This window comes from Piliocolobus tephrosceles, chromosome 7, assembly GCF_002776525.5.
Source record: "Piliocolobus tephrosceles isolate RC106 chromosome 7, ASM277652v3, whole genome shotgun sequence".
NCBI lineage: Eukaryota > Metazoa > Chordata > Mammalia > Primates > Cercopithecidae > Piliocolobus > Piliocolobus tephrosceles.
In genome coordinates, this window is record NC_045440.1 from 94,441,604 (window position 1) to 94,447,462 (window position 5,859).

At 45.0% G+C, this 5,859-nt stretch overlaps 1 pseudogene; it reads left to right on the plus strand.

Moving 5' to 3' along the window:
• Nucleotides 1–330: 330 nt before the first annotated feature.
• Nucleotides 331–2,079, plus strand: LOC111549707 (annotated as a pseudogene).
• The last annotated feature ends 3,780 nt before the right edge of the window (nucleotides 2,080–5,859 follow it).

Here is a 5,859-nt window from a genome sequence, read left to right on the forward strand (position 1 = left end):
CTAATTGTTTTGTATAATTGTTTTGTATTTTTAGCAGAGACAGGGTTTTACCATGTTGGCCAGGCTGATCTTGAACTTCCCGCCTCAGCCCCCCAAAGTGCTGGGATTACAGGCATGAGCCACCATGGTGGGCCTATATTTACATGAATAACAGTAGTAGAAATAGTCCTAGTAAGCCCAGTAAGAAATACCAGTCAGTAAAAGTAACAAAAGAATTATTCTCTCTGTAATATTTACATCTGCAAATTTGAATATCCTGGGACACTGTGATTGTTGAATATGGGGATAAAATGAAATATTGGGAGAATTATGGTCACAAGAGAGCTCATAATGGAACCGTTTGGAGCAACATTTGTTTTGGACCACAAACCTGATGGAGGAGGAAGATCTAAAACTGAGGAGCAGGGCTGGGTCCAGGGTGAGGTCTGTGAGTGCAGTGTCAGCTGCCATTCACTCTGAGCCAGCCCTGTGCTTGTCTGACTGGCACTGGAAGCGCCTCCTTAAATACTGCACACTTATCTACCAGCCTGGGTTGCCTCATCCCAGTCTTGGCCCTGGTGAGAAGAAAAACAGATCCCAATAAGAGTAGAGTAAGATTTGTAGAAATAGAAAAATAGAACTGCATTTGCCATGCTGTAAAGAAAATTAAAAGAGAAATTAAGCAGCCTTAACAGCTCTGAAAAATTAACCTATCTGTTCTAACTTATCCATGGTGACAGCATTCTAATTACCCTGGTTTTGTTTCACGTATCACACAGAAACGGGGCAGAACGTCTCTGAGTTCATGGATCCTACAGCTGTTCTAGACTCCCTGCTCCACATCCTGCCAGAGTCACTTAGATGCCAAAATCTCTTGCATTTGTATTCAGGGCCACCACTTCTTTGAGACCCTCTGATATAGTTTGGATGTGTATCCCCATGCAAATCTCATATGGAAATGTAATTCCCAGTGTTGGAGATGGGGCCTGGTGGGAGGTGATTGGATTGTGGGGGCGGATTTCTCATGAACGGTTTAGGAGAATACAAACCGGGGAGAAGCGTTACGAGTGCAGCGACTGCGGGAAAGCCTTCGACGACCATTCAGCCCTTAGGACCACGCAAGAACTCACCTCAAAGAGAAGCCCTTTGACTGCAGTCAGTGTGGAAATGCATTCTGGACCCTCTCAGCCCTGAAAATCCACATGAGCGTTCACACTGGTGAGAGCCCTTACAAGTGTTATCAGTGCAGGAAGGCGTATGGCCGGAGCTGCCACCTCACTGCACACAAAAGAACGCACACCGGAGAGAGGCCCTATGAGTGTCACGACTGCAGGAAAACTTTCCGGCACCCCTCCCACCTCAAAGAGCACGTGACGAATCACAACCGGGAGAAGCTCTACGTATGCACGCAGTGCCGCAAAGCCTTCCGCTGGAAGTCGAACTTTAATTTGCACGAGAAGAACCACATTGTGGAGAAGACCTATGCATGTAAAGAATGTGGGAAATCCTTTGGCGATCTCACGTCCCGGAGGAAACACATGAGAATTAACATCGTCAAGAAACCCGTGCAATGTCGGCAGTGTGGGAAAACCTTCCGAAACCAGTCCAGCCTTGAGACTTACATGAACTCTCACGCTGGAGAGAAACTGTATGGGTGCGATCTCTGCGGGAAAGCCTTTAGAGGGAGCTCAAACCTCACTGCACACAGGAAGATACACACACGAGAGGCGTTACGAATGCGCCACCTGCAGGAAAGTCTTCAGTGATTATTTATCCCGGTGGAGGCACATGAGCATTCACTTTGTAAAGAAACACGCTGAGTGTAGGCAGTGTGGCACAGCCTTCAGGAACCAGTCAATGCTGAAGACGCACATGCAAAGCCACATGAGGGAGAAACCGTAGGAATGTGATCACTATGGAAAAGCCTTCAGCATCAGCTCCAACCTGAACATGCACAGGAGGATCCACACCAGGGAGAAGCCCTGTGAATGCCTTGTCTGCGGGAAAGCCTTCAGCGATCATTATTCCTTCAGGACCCACGTGAAAACTCACCGGGGAGAGAATCTCTTTGTGTCGTCCGTGTGGAAAAGGCTCCAGTGAGCATGCCTGCTTTAAAGAAACAGGATTACTCAGACCAGAAACAGATCTCACGGGTGTAAGAGAAAGCCTCTTTCAGCCCGCACCTTACTGGGTGCAAAAGAATCCATGTAACTTGGGAGAAGTCCAATTCCTGTAAAAACTGTGGGAAGACGAGGTGTTCTCATCCCATAGGAGATTTGTGAGAACTCACACTGGGGGTGAAAATGTACATCTGTAGCATGGAGAAGCCTTCAGGGTACATTCAGCTCTTAACAATCACAGAAGAACTTAAGGTGAGAAACCCCAGGGTGGCATTTAATGTCAAAATGACTTCAGCACCACTTCTAGCCTCTGGGCCCATGAGTAATAAGCACACTAGGGAGAATCTCTGTAAATGCAGTGACTGGGGAAACCCTTCCTGGTCTCAATCGATTCCTCAGGACAGAAATCACACTGAAGAGAGAAATCAGTGAAGTAAGGAATGTGGGAAGGTCATGAAGAGGTCCACAAACCATGATGAGCTGTCTATCGTATGGCTTGCAAGCTAACAATAGTTGGTCCATCTTTAAAGAGGAAGAATGTGGCCGGGCGCGGTGGCTCAAGCCTGTAATCCCAGCACTTTGGGAGGCCAAGACGGGCGGATCACTGGGTCAGGAGATCGAGACCATCCTGGCTAACACGGTGAAACCCTGTCTCTACTAAAAAATACAAAAAACTAGCCGGGCGACGTAGCGGGCGTCTGTAGTCCCAGCTACTCGGGAGGCTGAGGCAGGAGAATGGCGTAAACCCGGGAGGCGGAGCTTGCAGTGAGCTGAGATCCTGCCACTGTACTCCAGCCCGGGCGACAGAGCCAGACTCAGTCTCAAAAAAAAAAAAAAAAAAAAGGAAGAATGTGTAATAGAGAACATACATGGCCAACGAAGTCTGAAATGCTTCCTGTCATCTGTCCCTTTCCGGAGAAACTTGACTGACCGTTTGTCTGCAGCAGGGGTTCTCAGCCAGGCCGCAATTTTTCTGTCCAGGTGTCATTTGATAATGTCTGGAGACATTTTTGGTGTTAGAACTAGGGGAAGGTGCTCCTGACTTGTAGTAGGAATACATCAGGGATGCTGTTGAGTACCCTCCAGTGCACAGGAGCCCCCCACAACAAAGAGTTATGTGCCCCCAAACGTCACTGTTGCTGAGGTTGAAAATAATCATGCAGTCTTTCCTCAATTATTACCTGCAACAATTACTCAGTTTTCTGAATCTTCTGAGCACTTACACTAGGAGAAATTTCTTTTACAAAACCTTTAAAACACAATCAGTGCTGACAATTCCTATGTGGAAATGAGTCCAGCCATGGTCCCCTCACTTGTGCATGTGAATATTCTCACTGGGGGAGAACCCCAACAGGATTTTTGTGTGAATTCGGGAGTGCACTTAATCTCTCATCATGAAAACAGACCCCACTTATACATTTTTCATCTTTATTTTTAAGGTTGCACTCCTCTAAATAACCCTAAAGCCTCATCACAAAAGGTTTGTATATAGTATTTTTACTGTAGCTTCATCCTTGGTAACGTCCTAATTGCCTTTTGGACAACCTACTTGACCAATCACGTATGTAGATCTGTGTTACATGTGGGTATTTCTCAGTGCTGGTTTGTTACTGGCACCTCATTCACACGCATTGTGCCCAGAGCATGATGTCTCCATGAAGTGGTGGTATGTTTGCAGCCTACTGTCCAGCCAAGAGTGGCAGATACTTCTAGTGGTTTCTCTGGTGTCCACTCTCATCTTCTTCCCATATGAAGAAAATCCAGGTTCTGTCAGATTAGTAAGGTGTGCTATTTTTAAAAATCTCTTACAGGTTTTCTTGCAACTACGACCATCCATGTCCCACAACCCTGGCCACTGACAAATCAGCAGATGTCACTACGTGGGCTTCTGAGAAAGCTCTTGAACAGAGGTCGTTCTTAAACCTGAATTCTTCCCTGTATGTTTTGCTCTTTGCTTTATCCCCTACTTCTCACCTTATAAGGACATCCAGTACCTAGTATTGGAAGATCCACCTAATGACCATGTGGATGAAAGCCACAGCGTAAGGAAGTGACTGCAGAAAGCCCACAGTGTCCCTGGCCTACCCTGTGGCTTCTTTGAGTGTCTGCACCAGCCCTGGACGTGTTACTTCCAGACTTCCTATCACATGAGAAAAAATAAAACTGATTATTGGTTTAAGCTGCTATGGATATTTGTTTTCCTTTTAAATTTATTTATTTTAAAAAATGAAATAAGGGTAGATCAGTTTGAGGGTCTCACTCCAGCTCTGTCTCAGGCCTCCACCAGCTGTCCCTCTTTCTTGCAGTTTACCTCATAGAGCCTTGAGGTGGGCATGTGTGGAACCTTGGTGCTAAGATTTCATGCTTTATCTCATTTTACTCATAGCTATTTTGCAATTTTGGCATTCTCTCTGTCTTAAAGGCAGTGTTGAAGATATAGTTTTCTGTAGAAGATTCATAGTTGTGGAGTTACTTCATAGCATTTCAGAGGAGATTTGGGGAGGTTGCCTACCACTCAGTGGCCCTTGTTTTTAGTTACCTGGAAGTCTCTTCACCTTAGTTTTTGAAAACACTTTGACTTTTATTTTATTTTATTTTATTTTATTTTATTTTATTTTATTTTATTTTATTTTATTTTTTGAGACAGAGTCTCCATCACACAGGCTGGAGTGCTGTTGCATGATCTCGGTTCACTGTAACCTCCACCTCCCAGGTTCAAATGATTCTTGCGCCTCAGCCACCTGAGTAGCTAGGATTACAGGCATGCACCACCATGCCCAGCAAATGTTTGCATTTTTAGTAGAGACAGGGTTTCACCATGTTAGCCAGGCTGGTCTCAAACTCCTGACCCCAGATGATCTGCCTGCCTCAGACTCCCAAAGTACTGGGGTTACAGGGATGAGCCACTGCACCCGGCCTGGATATGCTTCAAAGAGGTCATTTCTTTGTCTTCTGGCCCCCATTGTTTCTGACTAAAAGTTGGCGTTATTCTTAACAATACCCCCCTGTATATAATGTGTTGTTTGTCAAACCGTTGAAAACTCAAGATAATTATCTAAAGAGAAGTCAGTGACAAACAACACATAAATGTATATGCTTTGATCTTATTAACTTAATCATATGTCAGTTTAATTCTTGGGCCCAACTGGGATCCTAAGATGATGTAGGTGAATTTTGTTGCCCCTACAATATGGACATTAGTTTGCAAGTGTCTGTTTGAGTTCCTGCTTTCAATTCTCATGAATTTTCACAAATTGTTTTCTTCCTCATTTTCTCTTTTTGGGACTCCAGTTGTGCCACAGGACTCTGAGATTCCTGTTTCATTCTTCTAATGTATTTGTTTTCCAGTTTGTATGACTTCTACTGATATATCTTAAAGTTCACTAACTCTCCTATTCTTTTCATCTGTTGAATCCATTTAGTGACTCCTTAAAATTTAGATGTCTGAGGTCCTTAGGAAAACAGGTGCTTCTCCCCAATGTAGCTTGGATTTGCTCTGAATGTGGCAGTCCCCTAAGCCAATAACACACTGCCTCCTGGCCTTCCCTGGCCACCCAGGAAGGAGTGAAGGGAGAGATAGGTGTAGTGGTAATAAGCCTAGCTGTGCACAGCATTGTGTAACAACTAGAAAAGGCAATATGTTTTTCTGCTCCCATCCCCAAGCCTGATTCCTTCAATATGCAGTAACTGACACCCCCACACATGCCCTCCCCTCTACCTCCCATTATTCCACCGAGAACCCTGTCTAAGGAACAAGGAA